This window comes from Girardinichthys multiradiatus, chromosome 2 (assembly GCF_021462225.1).
Source record: "Girardinichthys multiradiatus isolate DD_20200921_A chromosome 2, DD_fGirMul_XY1, whole genome shotgun sequence".
Taxonomy (NCBI): Eukaryota; Metazoa; Chordata; class Actinopteri; order Cyprinodontiformes; family Goodeidae; genus Girardinichthys; species Girardinichthys multiradiatus.
Window position 1 is genome coordinate 8,141,165 of NC_061795.1, and position 15,838 is coordinate 8,157,002.

A 15,838-nucleotide genomic window follows, 5' to 3' on the forward strand; every position below is an offset into this window, starting at 1 on the left:
GACGGACATTCCAACAATGGCGAAGAGCAAAATGACGGGCCTGCAGCCAGTACTAGCACTGCATCAGTCATAGACAAGGACGTCATTTCTGCTGCTGGAGGTCTTAACAAGCAGAAGAGACGGAGGTCTGGAATCAATCCAGTATGGAAAGAAGCCTTCCGATGGCTGGAAACAATCGCAGATGAAGCTGCTAGTCCTTCACAATGGATTATTTCTGCTCACTTTTGAACCTTTAATTTTACTTTTATGCTAGCCGTGCTATTTTAGCCAACCACTTCCATCATATCAGCGTAACATTGACACATATTGATAGTTAATATTCTCATTATTAGTCATTTATAATGTCCTGCAAGGTAACCTTTCCAAACACCTTAAAATCCAATAGGTTTTAATAGCTTACAAAAACGTAATTTCTCTTTAGCCCTCAAGGGTGTAATTTGCAGGGTTGTGAGGGGGGGTTATGACCCCCCCAAAAATCTGATTGAGTCAATATAACATCATAAAATAACATCATTTTGATTTACAAATATATCCTGCATGAATGACTTGTTGATTTTCTTTTATTTTAATTTGCCAGCAAAATAGCATCATCATCTGGTAATGTAAGCCCCCTCCTCCTCCCAAAAAACTTTGTATCACCCAACCTGCTTTCTCCACCAAGCATTCACTGTTTGCTGTACTTTTGATTCAGTCACTGGTGAGAGTGCTTGTCACCTCAAAAAAAGGACAGACAGCGATTTTTTACTGCTGGTCGACAACAACACCTTGTAAAAAGAGCAAAAATCTAAATGAAGTAACTATATATTGGTATTGTTAAATTAGCTGATGATTTGACACACTGAATGGCAGTGCATCTGGACTAGCACTGAAAGACAGTGGTACCCAGGTACTTTGTTAGACCTGTCACTTGGACCTCTGGAGCTGAAGCTCCAGATGTTTTCAGAACAGCCCCGAATCTCACGAAAGAAGACATTTAGGAGTCCATGTCTGTTCAAAAGATGAATTAAGCCCCAAAATGACAGACTTCACATTTTTATTAAAAACAATCAGATTTGTTTCTATTGTGTTTCATATAATCACTGCCTGCTTCACCCAACCTGACAATGAGTCTAAAGGAAAAGAAGGCAAAAAGTGGTTATATGTGCACACGCTGCACCGCGACTGCGCAACTACGCGCACAGGCGCAGGCAGACTGGCAATTTGTCAGTCCAGGAGCGTTGGCCTACCTCGTTAATTACCCGAAAAGTTTCGTTAAGCCCATCAAACACGCCCACAATAGGGGAGGCGGCTCATTTCAGAGCAGCCGTGGAGCCAACCAGAGAGCGGGAGCCTGGTGGGGGTGTGCGCCCAGGAACAAGTGGAAGCAGAGTGGCTTAACCCAGACTGTAAACCTGAGAGCTGGCTCAGAATGGGTTAATTGTAAGCTAGTGCTAATCACTGATTCAACCAGCAAGGCATGAGGTGGAGGTTCACTAATGAGAATCATCAGGGTCATGATGAGGGACTTTCACCTGAGCTACAGGTAGAGTTAAAGGGCCCGCCTGTGACAGAAAACAGTAGGAACCCTCTCTGTGAGCTCCTAGCTGGATCTGCATCATGATGTGAAAAATACTTGATCCTTTACTTAAGTTAAAATCAAAGCATTGAATCTTAAAGTAGCTAAACACATTAAAAGGTCCTTCAGATCACCACAATGCATCTCATGGCTGCAGCCGGTCCCATAGTCAGGTGTTGCTCAATAAACCAGGAAAATATCACCTGGTGCCAGAAAGACACCGTAGAAAGAGCAAAAGTAAGCCTCCCTCTTCTCTATCATATCTTCTGATCCTAAACATGCAGCTCTGGGTTGTTTAAAAGTGCAGAATTAATACAACATAAATCATAGTTAATCACAGGTGGACCATTAGTTAGTTAACTGTTTTATTTTTCTGAATAATACATGTAATATGCAACATTATATAAACTAAACTCATTAAACGAAGACACAGTTTTACTCAAGGTAATACATACCACTTTATGTATTCATTTATTAATTACTTAATATTATTAGTGATAATAGGACAAAAGGTGAGTCCAAGAAAGATCCAGGATGAGTCTCCATGTTCTATTTTAAACACTTTTTTTCTCTACAGAAAGGTTTTAATAGCAAAGACCAAACTAATAGCTCACCTGCTCAGTGGAGAACAACAGACTAAGTGGAATGAAGGGGTGGAAAGATGGCAATAAAACAACAGGTTCATGAAAGAAGGAACATAGTTTAATGAAATGCTGGGATAGCTCACAGCATAACTGAAATAAATAAATGTGGTTTTAGGGTCTTACCATTCCATTAAAATCTAAGAATATCTTTTTTATACCAGTTTTCTTTTTAGAAATGTAAGAAATTATGACCATGGAGCCTCGTGGGTGGAAGGGAGAGTAAAATTTAAAAAAGTAATTTTCATAGATGAGAAAAGACGCACATTCATTTGAGCCACAGTAAACAGTTTCTCTGAGTTTAAGAACAACTTTAGTCCGACGGACCGAACAGAAAGTTTTTTTTTCTAAATATCACAAATGTGTCATTATCTGCTTCAGCCAAATGTTTTTGTTTTTTTTTATCAGTTGTAAACTGTTTCTCTTCATGCTTCATGTCAACTAAAAACAAATTTATACCAAGTCAAATTATTGTAAGGCTTTTTTGTTTGATTCACAATAAAATGAAAACCCAGCCAAGGCAGAGAGCTGCTACAACATGTGTTGTGTTGCTTTAACTTTAAGTGACTTATAAACTGGGCTGCTGTCTGATGGAACCCTAAAAACACCCCTGGTGGTGCCTCTACTTTATAGTTAATTTGTTCCATGATGGAGCTCTTAACTGGAATTATTCATATGTGGAATCCATTTTCCTCATTGAAGTGAATAGAGGTATAATTATTCCATTCCAGACCCCCGAAACACCACAATGCCGCAATCAGGAATATACAGGTGCCCTAAAATGTTAAATATTTGGTTCTGTGTTAGAAAAAAGATGTTTTAAAAGTAAGCCTTTTATTAATTGCTGATCTCATGTGGAACAAAAAAACTGCAGAGTAAATACAAAGAAAATAAGAAAGTTAAGTAAATCACAGTAAAAGCATTTGAATGAATTTTTAAAACAGGAATGCCAAATTTTCCTGAGTCCTTTTACAAAAGTAAATTATTCAATAAATAAATACATTACCAGTCAAAAGTCTTAGAAAGCCTTTCTCACTTAACTTTTTATTTTCATTACTATTTAAATTGTAGATTCTCCCCAGACACAACAAACCTGTGAATGAACACACATGGAATTATAAGCAAAAAGTCTGAAATAACTAAACATTTTTATGTTTTAGATTATCATAAAATAGCCACCCTTTGCTTTGATTACTGCTTTGGTCTCTTGGTGTTCTCTCCATGAGCTTCATGAGGTGGTCACATACAATAGTTTTCCATAGAGTCTTGAAAGAACTTCCCAGAGGTTCAATGAGAAATGACCAGAGGTTAATATTTCAATCATTACAGCAAAGGGTGGCTACTTTAAGGATTCTAAAATATAAAATATGTATAAAGTTCTTCTACAATTTTTTGTTTGCAACATAATCGCATATGTGTTCAGTCACTGTTTTGATGCCTTCACTGAGAATCTACGTACAATGTAACTAGTCATAAACATAAAGAAAACCATTAAATGAGAAAGGCGTTCTAAAACTTTTGACCAGTAGTGTAAGTAGGCAGAGAGCTTAACCCCCCCAATGCTAGACCCAAAGTTACGCCCTTGTTAGCCCTAAAATTCATTATGGTTGCATTGCATGCAATTATCATAGTTCTGGGGTTTGTTATTGTGTTTTTGTGCCTTTTTTTCCACTAAGCTGCAGCTTCTATCTCTGGAGGGCAGGGACAAGCAGGCTCTTATTAGCACAGCTGTGTCTCATCAATCTCATCAGGACCATAACAATAGGGAGCTACCTGATGAAAATCTTTAACCTAAGTGTCGACTTTATGTGGATCCAGTTCCAAGATTCCACCTGTGATTCACTCTGAAAGTATCCTCAGTGACAAGAACTTGTGCTGCAAAACACTCACCAGTCTCCATGACCGCTGACTTGGTTCTTTCTGTTAAATCTAAAGTCCATCTTCCTCTTTGCCCTTCAGTGCTCTGTGGACAACAGTATTCAACACTCCTGGAAACTAATTGAGCCACCACACAAACCCCTGACTCCCTTTACTCCCCCCAGATCCAAGATCACTACAAAACAGTCAGAAACAAATCCTATCATATATATTAATATTTTCCTTTAAAAACTCACAAAGATCCTCACTTCTCCTTTCTTCCTCACAGACAGCTTGTGGAACAATAACAAATAATATTTTTGAGAACATAACATTATCACAAACCAGAGACAGCTCTTGGCATAGGCCACAGAGATGATACCCTGGGGTGCTAACTGTTGAGTAAGAATAAAATAATATAAAATAAATTAAGTAACAGCATCAACGTGCAGCCCTGACTGACACACTTTTCTCATGCTTTGTATTGAAAATTTTAATTCCGAAAATACAAACAAAAACTCTGTTGTTGCTCATTCTGCTGGACCTCCCTCTGCTTAAATCAAATGGAAAACTGGACCTACTGTACCTACCCTTGTGCCATAACCAGCTGATACAACATAAGAAGGTAAAGAAATGTTTGAATAAATCAGCAGAGGGTCTGAGAGTGAATGCTAATCCTTCATACACGTTCCTTACGGATGAGCTAAATAAAGTTAAGAGGAAGGTTCTGTTGTTGTTCCAAGCTAATGTTAGCATGTGATCTTTAGTTTCTGGTAGATCTGTTTCACTGTTTGTGTTTTCCACCTGAAACAGCTGAGAACTGATGTTAGAACAGCTTTATATGAGTTTAGCTGCTGGATGGTTGGACTGTATTTGCTCTGTGATAAGACGGAGGAGAGGCCATACCAGGTAGAATAAACTGCAAATGAATAATAAGAAAAAACTTAGGAATATCTTTAAACGGCAACAATACAAACTTGTTTTAACTGCACATGAGGCAGTGCACTCAAATATAAATGAAATGTTCAGAGTATTGCAGCTTTAGTCTTTCATCTTTCACATTTTAAAAAGACAAAACTTGCAGAACAGGTTAGAGAAGTTGATAATATCGACGGATAAGATCGGTTTCACATGTAAGTATTGGCTTTTCACCGATCTCTCAAAACTAAGGAAATTGGGGCTGATCGATCGGCCAGCTGATCAATCGGTGCACCCCTACTAAATACACTGAACTTATACAGCACCTTTTTAGTCATACCAGCCCCTCAAAACGCTTTAAACTAGAGCCACTATCACAGTCAAACACATGCACACATATGCAGATCATACACTGATATGCAGATCAACTTGAGGCACCTTGAGGTTAAATGCCTTGCCCAGGGGCACATTGACATGTGGCAGGAGGAAGCTGGAAACAAACTCAACTTTTGGATTGCAAGACTTACTGTGGCTCAGTGGTAAAATTTCAGCCACTTGCTCCTCCTTCCATGCACCCATCCATTGTCTTTCCACTTATCCGAGTTTGGGTCACCGGGGCAACAGGTCCTGGAGGGAACCCTAGAGATCTTTATTCCAACCAACCTCTTCCCACTCAATTTGGGCGATCCCAAGGCATTCCCAGACGGGATATATAGTTCCTCCAGCAAGTTCTTGCTCTTTTTGCATATAAATAAATCTGACAGTGGACAAAATGGGAATGGGTCTTATCTGTTGTTATCTTAAATACATTTTTGGGATCCTCGGACTAGATAAAGTGCTAGGCAAGTACAGGCCATTTATCATTTTAAACATTTCTAAACCTCCGAAGAGACAGAAAACAATATCAATTGCAACTTCCACATGGATTCAAATTTTCTACTTAATAAATGGTAAATGGACTGAACTTATATAGCGCTTTTCCAGTCATACAGACCGCTCAAAGCGCTTTACACTAGAGCCACATTCACCCAATTGCACTCTCTAACGCTCACACATTCATACACCGATATGCAGATCGGTAGGCAACTTGAGGTTAAGTATCTTGCCCAGGGGCACATTGACCTATGGCAGGAGGAAGCTGGAATTGAACCCACAACCTTCTGATTGCAAGACGACTACTCTTTCTACCGCCACAGTTGCCTCCTAATACAGTTATGCCACATGTTTGACTTTCTCCAGAGGATTCAATCTTAGAAAACCAACAGCACCTAGAATTAAAAACTATCGTACAACCTTCTATTATTGTGCTAAAAGTTGAGAAGTAAAATATATTTGATGGTAAATATAAAAGTTATGAAGTACAATATTTTTGATGATAAACATAGTTTACACAGGGAACACAGACTGCAGTCATTGATATTTATTCAAGTTTTCTACACAGGACATTAAAGTTGGAATAGTTTGTCTCCATAATAAACATTTAATTCAAGACACTGCCAAAAAGCATGACAATAACAACTATAAGAAAAAACAATGTATTTGCACTTTTGACAACGGACACAGTTATCAAAAATTGTGCCACGCCAAAATTTCTTCAAAATTCCACCAAAGGTGTGCAGTACATCGTTTGAGAGCTGTGGTATTAGGTGGTCCTTGGCACTGAAGTCTATAGTTATTTACCACAAAGACTGCAGTACAAGAAACATGTAATTGTGGATCTAGACTATGAGATTTTATTTTCCCAGAAATGTATGTTAACACTGTCGAGTCATTACACTGCAGCAGAGTCAGTTGTTGCTCATTTGTCCCAGTGACTGCAGTCTCTAACTCTTCCAGAGTCACTATAAACTCAATAGAAAGGTGTAACTGGCTAATTATAAAGGGATTTTGCAAACTAGGATCATGTTCTATTGCTTCTGATTTGATAGAAGACAACGGCAATTGGGATTATAGTCTGTTGTTACAGACATAAACCGGTGATAATTTCACAGCGTTTGAAACTGCATTATGATCACTTCACAAGCAGAGGATGTCTGTAACATTCACAGATATTTAATAAATAAATCCTGAGAGACATGTGTCAAAGGAACATTAACAACATCCATCAACAGCACATTTCATTGATCCTCAAGGGTTTTACTTGTTTCTATTTTTGCCTAAGTGATTTAAAAACTTTATATTACTCTGAATGCAGGATTTACCTGCCATTTACCACATACTGGTATAAACAGGCAATGATCTGAAGAATATTATACTTAAAGTTACCTTTAAGCATAACTATTTTACTGAGGTTAACTTTTTAAAAATGATATGACTGAGTTAGAATGGTAAAATAACTATCTACTGTAGCTAAATTGTTGACTGAACACAACCTCTTAATGTAATCCCACTTAAAAAAATATGAACTCTTTAAGATCAACATAAGATTTAGTTTGTTGTATACTTAAAATGCTTCTGACACAGTATTGATTTCAAAAAGAAACTCATGTTTAGTCTCTGCCAACTTCACTTGCTGACAAGCTGAACCTTTAGAACCTGAACCTTGTACTGGCACTGGGCTCAAGCAGATTATGGTTATTAGTTGGAGCAGGAGCTAAGTGGAGTCTGAGGTTTTCTAATTACAGGTGTTGGGTGTTTGTGTGCTGTCTGAAAAATAAACCTGAGGACTTTATTTGTCTTGAAGGATAGAAGATACGTTGTTTAAGACAGCAAATTCTTCACATGTGGTTATGTGAACCAGCTGGAAGAAGTAAACTATAAAAGGTGACTGTAAAGCATCTTATTGCTATTAGCTTCCCCCTATCTTGCTGTGTCAGATTCACATTCAGAAAATAAGGCAGAAGAAGACCCAAAATGAAACAAACAAGGACTGTGAACTTTAGATGAGCATGTTTCCTCTCTTGTTGCCAGCCGTCATAATCCAATAGTAGCACTGTCAGAGAAGATTCTAAAATAAGGGAACTGAGTCAGCTTCAGCTGTGCACCAGTAAGATTAACTAACAAGGGCAAATCACCCTACTCAGTTGCACATTTCTTTTGACCTAAGTATGCTATTTTTAATAACTGCACAGTATGTTTTCTTATTTTGTAAATACCCCCTTCCGCCTTCCAGTCTCTTATTCTTTTATTATAGTTTGTACCTTTGTGTGTACCTGCATGCATAGATTTGCTTTTCACTTTGCTGCTGTTACACCTGAATTCCTCTTCTCTTCTCTTCTCTTCTCTTCTCTTCTCTTCTCTTCTCTTCTCTTCTCTTCTCTTCTCTTCTCTTCTCTTCTCTTCTCTTCTCTTCTCTTGTTGTTTTAACAGTGGAACTGTCACTACAAATGAATATTTAGGAAAGAAAATTTAATATTTTATGGGTGCCCCCAAGTGGTCAGATAATTATTAACCAATTTAATTACACAGTTAAGTTTCATTTTCACTTTCAATCATCCGCTTTCTCTTCTAAATCGTTTCATGATATTAATCTCTGGTAATATAGCGTCATTATTGCAATGTTTAAGTTACAGCTGCAGTAATTCTGCAGCAGTGATGCACATGTAGTATGTTGTGAGCAACAATGGAATGGCTAATATCAAAGCATATTAATGTTTTAGAATGGCCCAGTCAAAGGCCAAATCTAAATTAGTTCTGCACCTCTGTGTGTTGGTCTATCACATACAATTACAATAAAATACTAATAAATTTGTAGTTGTAACATCACAAAATGTGAAAAAGTTCAAGAATACCCATCCTTTTGCAAAGCACTGTATGTTTCAGTGCAGAACCAAGGCAGTAAAGGAACAAAGGTAAAGACATCAAGATTAACTGGGAATACTCCAGTCAACTGAAGAATCCAGAAAGCAGGGACCTTGAATATTTGGACAATGACACCGAGTTGTAATGACTCAAAAAACACTACAACAAAACACACGGAAATAATGAAACATTATAGGATCAAGATTCAGAGTCTGTATCTGCATGTCTCTCTGTAGCGGGAAGGTATGTGTGTGTCTCCTTGGGGAAGTAAGGGAGTATTGTGTGTCTGGGGAAAGAGTTGTGAATGGATGTGTGTGTATTGAGGGGACATTACACAGCTCTGAGGAAGCTGTTCCTCAGTCTGGTGATGCGTGTTTCTCTATGTTCCTCTACCGTTGTCCAGAAGAAAGCAGTATAAACACTCTGTCGCTCGAGTGGGTGGGGTCCGCAGCGATACATCTGGCATTCATCTGGATCCATCCAGCATATACCAAATCCAGATGTGGGAGTGGAGATACAGAAACATGACTGTACACACAAATCACAAGAATGTATGGAAATGAAACACAAGAACCCAAAAACACATAACCAGACATCTGATTATTAATAGCAAATCTTTGGTATTTACTTCATAGACCGATAAGAACCAGTTTCTATATCAACAACTGGCTGCTGGAGATTAGTCTGAATAAGAAAATAAAGCTTTCATGCAGCCATACAGGAGATTATGCTACATTCACGTTTTTATTTTGTGAGGATCACTTTGCCAATCCTCTGAATAAAATGGCAAAGGCATTCATTCTGCTGCAGTAGATCACAGGCTGATTGCAAGATGTTTGCACTAATGTTTGCTGCAGTCCAGCTTCTCCATAATATGAATGTCTTCAGAGATTAAAAGGGTGCCATTTATTCTCATTCTCATTACCGGCCAGTGCTCATCTTCTTTTTTTTCTTTCTGTTTGCAATATGGCACACATAAGATGTGTGATGATGACTGTGAGATGATACATTGAGTGGCTCTAATTATAGCATAGTAAGATTGTCAAGATTGTTATGTTGTTGGATATGACCCCGGTGCAGGCAGGAAATAGGCAAAATGATTTTAAAGATAAAGATTGATAAAAAAAAAAAAGAAAAAACTGAATGAAAGGAAAAAGGCAGTACAGAATCCAAGAACACAATGGGAGAGGAACAAGGAGCAACAGAAAACATGACTGGAGACACAGAAAAAACAGCAAGAGCATCCTGAATGCTCCTGCATCCTGAAAAGCTACCTGCAATTTTTTCATTGTGGTTTAAAAAGTAGCCCAGTAGGCTCGAAAAGTGGCCCCTTTTTAATTATTGTTATTACCTTTATTTAACTAGGTAAAGCCTCATTGAGACAAAAAAATGTCTCTTTTCCAAGAGGGACCTGGAAAGACTGCAATACAGTTACAATAAATAATTTCATACACAGCATAACTCATATAAACAAATCTGGGAGCACAGGATCAAGGTGCCAACTCAAAACAATTACAAGAAATTCAGCTGTTTCTTTTCCGGTCTTTTAAGATTGACTTGAATTCACCAACAGTCACAAGTTCTGTCAGCTTTGAGTTTTCTGTTCCAGGCAGAGCGGGTGGCATATTTAAAAGCAGACACTTGGCCCTGTCTTTCATTGTTTAACCCTGTTTCTCCTACACCTAGCTATTGGCTAAGCTTCTGCTATGACTAACTATGTGCTCTCTTTCATAAATTAGACTTGAAAACTGGCTCAGTTTATCTGCTTAGCTGTCTTTCTCTCCTAGATTAAGCTTCTAAAGTAGCAACTACTGCTTTTGACATTTTACTTTTCTTTCAAATAGAAAGTACTCCTAGATCCGTGCATCTGTGTTCTTTTTTGTTTGTGGTCTGTTCTCTCAGAACCCCAGTTGGTCATGGCAGCTAGCTGTTCACACTGAACCTGGTTCTGCTGGAGGTTTCTTCCTGTTAAAGGGAGTTTTCCTCTCCACTGTCCACTGTCTCTACATGCTCATCCAGGAGGAGTGAATGCTGCAAGTCACTGAATCGATGCAATCTGCTGGGTTTCCTTAGACAGAAAAACTTTTTATCTAATTTGAATAATAAACTAAATTTGACTGCATCTTGATAACTTTGATCAAATGAAATGTACTGTATGTTGTTGACTTGGAATCTGTATGATTGGATTGAATTGAGTTTGTAAAGTGCCTTGAGACAATGTGTGTTGTTAGTTGGCGCTTCATAAATAAGCTGAATTGAACTGGATTCTTATCCAGTTCAGGTAATAAAAAGCCTGAGAGGGCAGTCTGTGAAAATTGAGGGGCCTTGTCAACAAAGCAGTCTGATAGAAAGGAAGTTTACTGCCCTCCTACCTGAGTCTTCACAGTCTTAGAATACATTTGTACAGAAAAAGCAGCTAGTGTGAATGTCTACAGATAGACAGAGAAGAATCATGGCCAGCAGCAGCCTACAAATGAAAATGATAATGAATCATAATGCAGAGTGGTCTAATTTCTTTAGATTCTTCACTGAGTAATTCATATACAAAAAGTCACCACAGTCCAACAGAGGTAAAAAGTTGCAGAAATTAAATAATCTCTAACTTGCCCAGAGAACCAAGACTTGTTTCTTAAGAAGAAACCCAATTTGTTTTTTTTATGTACACACAAGACTGTTTATGCTCTAATTGAGAGTGACTGCACTATCAGTGATAACACCAAGATATATATACAAGTTACCAATTTCAAGAGGATTTTCTTGGAGGCCTCTATTCGCTCTATTATTAAGTTAGCTTATTTGAAGCTAAAAAAGTGATCGTGGCTTAAGGTTTTTATTATGATGACAAGAAAGGCAGGAGAAGCAGAGAGGAGACACGCTGCTTAATTAATAAGTTTTTGTCTCAGGCATGACAATAACGAGGACAAGGACTCTAAAGAGCAAAACTGCTGACTTTTGACTGTGGTAAAGTTAGTTTCATTTGCGGATTTTCCGGGATCTTCCTCGCATTTGACCCGATGCAGGCAGTCTGATTACGGCCAGCTGCTCTCTGCCTGCTCCCTCCTCCTGCAGATGGTGGTTCTCTTAAGAACCGTCAATACATTTCTGAACCAAACGCTGTTTCATGGTGGTATTCTTCTGTGTGTTTTGGGACAAATGTTTGTGCGTCTGAACAGCTGATTTTATGTGTGATCAGCTGGTTTATGATGTTATTTAATGGAATGCCAAAAAACAGGACATGGGGTCCTTTTTCTTTTCTTTCAGCTTTCAGGTATGGTTTATGATTTGTAAATAGTAAAATTATATTTTGGTTTTACTCACTCCGGCTATTGTGGTTCTTAATATTATTGTAGTCGCTCTTTAGTTTTGTTAACTTTTCTCTGCATAAATGCATCGTGGTGATTGGAGCAGTTAACAATTCCATCTTTGCAAGACTTGCTGCTGTTGGCTGTTTTGAAAAACATTACTTCTGACCTCTCCAGGCAAGCTAGGGATAACTGTGTGCATGTTCTGCTAATGTTACTGTGACCTGTAGTGACAAAGGCAATTTAGAAATGGCAAAACAAATGTCCATTTCAAAGTTTTTCAAAAAACAAAAAGTGGAGGAGCAGGTGAGCGATGCCATTACAAACATTACAGAAAAGGGAGGCACTGAATCAACACCAGTACATTCAAAATTTAAGCCTGACAGGCCTTCATCATCAACTGACAGCAAGACCTGCAAACAACCTGCACCTGTACCCCTTAGAGATCTTCAGAATGCCACCACCAGATTTATCTGTTATTTATGAAGCAGAGACTCAGCCATTATTGACAAGCTTTCCTGGAACTGTGATATCGGGAAAACTACGCTGCTTTTCTTCAAGTTGGTATGACGACTTTAAATGGGTTCAGTATTGTGTAGCAAAGGATGCCATTTTTTGCAAATGCTGCAGACATTATCCTGGGGTTTATACAGAGAATTGTTTTCATGGGAAATGGATTTAGAAACTGGAGGCACTTAAGACAAGTTTGTTCCATACACGAAAGAGCAAACTTCATATTCTAGCTCTTAGTAAACTGGCGGCATACAGAGAAAGTTATGCACCTAACAGCCACACCACATTTGTTGAGAACCCGTCAGCATGTGAATGTGGTATTGGATATTGTCATGATGTGTGCCAAACAGAACGTTTCTTTCAGGGAGGACAGAGAAACAGAAAAGGCTCTAAATAAGTTTGGGAAATTTTTAAGTTGGTCTCCAAATATAATCCTGAAAACGAGCTTCAACAGCTTCCACGCAATGCCCCCCACAACCCGGTCCCGGGTAAGCGGAAGACGAGTACAAGTACGAATTTAAACCAACCCAGGGTTATTGACTCTGGATCTGTGCATTCATGTAAAACAGATGGAGCTGCAAAAGGAGAAGCAATCACAATGAGGACGCAGGAAGAAAGATGGTAACAAAGAAAAGAAAAGAGAAAAAAGCTGACGAATGTACAAATCAATACTCCTTTTATATCACACCTATATTATTAAAACATCAATATAGCCAACATTTTGTCATTGGTAAATGGTTTATAAAGACAAAAATGATTCAGTCCAACAGACAGATATATTATAAGTAATCAGGTTAAAACCCTGGTGCTTATCTGTGATGTTAAGATGTCTTTAAAAAATGTGAACAAACGATGTGAGTAGGAACATAATCATATAGACCCAATATGCAGCAGTTAGGGGAGGATGATACACCCTGCCACAATGTTAAAAAATAAGATATTTTAAGGAGACACTTTAACTAAAAAACCCAATTGAGGCTAGTTTCTAATCTCAAGTCTCAATCTTATGAACATAAGGATCAGTCGTGATGAGATACAGTATCTGCCACAAGATTTTTCTTGCAAACTAAAACAAACCTGTGTGACTCTGTGACGAGGAGAAAAAAGGAGCAAAGAAGAACAGTGTTCATAAACCGCCACCCACTCTATTTTTCCTTTTTCTTTGAGTGGTTGGGAGGTTGCACTATCTTGCTGCCGGTCTGTCACTAAGTTACCATAGTGACAGACTGTCATGAAAAAATGTGTACCTCTCAAAGAAAGAGTTCAATGATCGTCACTCAATCAACTTCAGTAACAATAACCTTGTAATTGAGAACAGTTACAGCACCAGACTGGTGTACCAGAGGTGTCCCGTATCTGTTCCTAACTAGGCAAACAATAAAAAGATCTCCTATGAGACCATTCCAAAGTAACTCCCATGAAGCTTAGATCCTGTCAGGGTGGGCATAGGCCCAATGGGAGGTTCTGAGCTCTGCAGCTTGTGCCTCCTTATCTCTATGCTCCTTAGTCGCAAAGCCTTCTCTAAGACTAAATAATGCCATTTGCCTTATACCCACAATCAGGCTTGCAGCAGGGGGGGACAGGGGGTAGGTGAATACTTTTGTCAGGTCAAGCAGAGTGTCCGGTCGTAAAAAAAAGGGACTTTCTAAAGTCTTTTTCATCAACACAAACCTAGGAATGATGTGAAACAGCATTGCTATAGTGAAAATCCCAAACTGACCCTCAAGGTAGCTTGATAAACCATTAATCCTACTTTGTAGCATTGGCACCAACTTGATGGGTGCATTTTAACTTTCACGTTAGAACCGAAACAGAAAGCAAGTAAAACACTTCAAATATCTTCTGCCTGAGTAGACATCTTAATATCAAAATATCAGTCAAACTTAATTTATCAAATCACGTGGTATATGTGGAAACCTTCACTTTACTGTACTATTTTATTAATATACTCATGTTACTTAATTTACACATCAATTAAAATAAATCATTAAAACACACATTTACTAAGGTGTTCAATAAAACAATAAAAACATGTTTGATTCTGTTAAGTGTCTTCAGAGGTTTTGAAAAATGGCCATCTTGAATTAACAAGGACTTAATCTTCCATAATTTCTTTTGGGGGCCCCCCGGCCAGTAGGGGGCCATAAGCAGAGACAAAGTTCACTTATATCTGAGATGGTCTTCATATCACTGGAAGAGGTGAAGGGTAGCTCAAGAGCCAGTCTACATTATGACACAGCTGTCTAGCTTTCATAATAAACTACTGCACGGAACAGTACTTCCAGGATGAACAGCTAATTATTGGCACATTTGTAATATTTCCACATCCTGATTTTAGATACTGTATGATACACACTGATGATAGCTTAATACATTAAAGTGTGCTGAAATTAAATAAAGCACAAGAAAAGATAGAAGCCCTAGCAAAATTAATAATTAAATGAATAATATTATGTGTTCAATATCAATTGATTTATTTAGCAGGAAGAAAAACCCCTGATATGACAAAACAGTTTTTTTCTTCCATTTTGGCTTTGTAAAGCTTTAAAAAAATTAAATAAGCATATAATTTGCATTTCTGTGTGAGTCCTTATACTGTTCATTTTATTTGCAGGGATCTGCCATTTTCCATTATGAAATGTTTTAATTATTTTTCTTCTTTGTTGTTGTTTTACTTGTGCCCATTATTTCTGACAACTTTTCAGAGATTCAGAGTCTTCTTCATGGCATTAGTTTGGTCTTACATAGTTAAATAAATTCATACAGACAACTGAACAACTTTGTCTTTGTTATGAATAAATGCAAAAGGGGTAGGGTAAGAGAGAGTTGCACCGAGCAACTTAAAATCAAAAATTTCCAGCATCCAGTCAGTTACCCTAGGTGCCATTCTCCCTAATCAATAAAAATGCAAAAATTCTTGAGAAGCAATTTTTGGGCAGGATAAAATGGAGTACAGTCCCGAATAGAGAACCTAACCTAGTTTCCTTATTATCCGCATTGACAGCACATGCATAAAAACAATAAAAACCTTGTTTTTTAAGGTACAACTGACACATGACCTATAATTAATTACCTCGTGCTTGTTTAACCCCTCTATCCAATGTCGACCTGGGCAACAGCCAAATAACCCATGTCAAAACCCAATAAACACATTTAAACATTGAAATTAGCAATACAATGATATGAATACACACAAATTCCAACGATGTTTTATCTGGGACTCATTCTTATTGGGCAAGGTTAAAGGATTGTAGCTGAGGGCTACTCTCAAGCTGTACTAGTTTATATTCACTCGTACTCGTCGTCGTCCG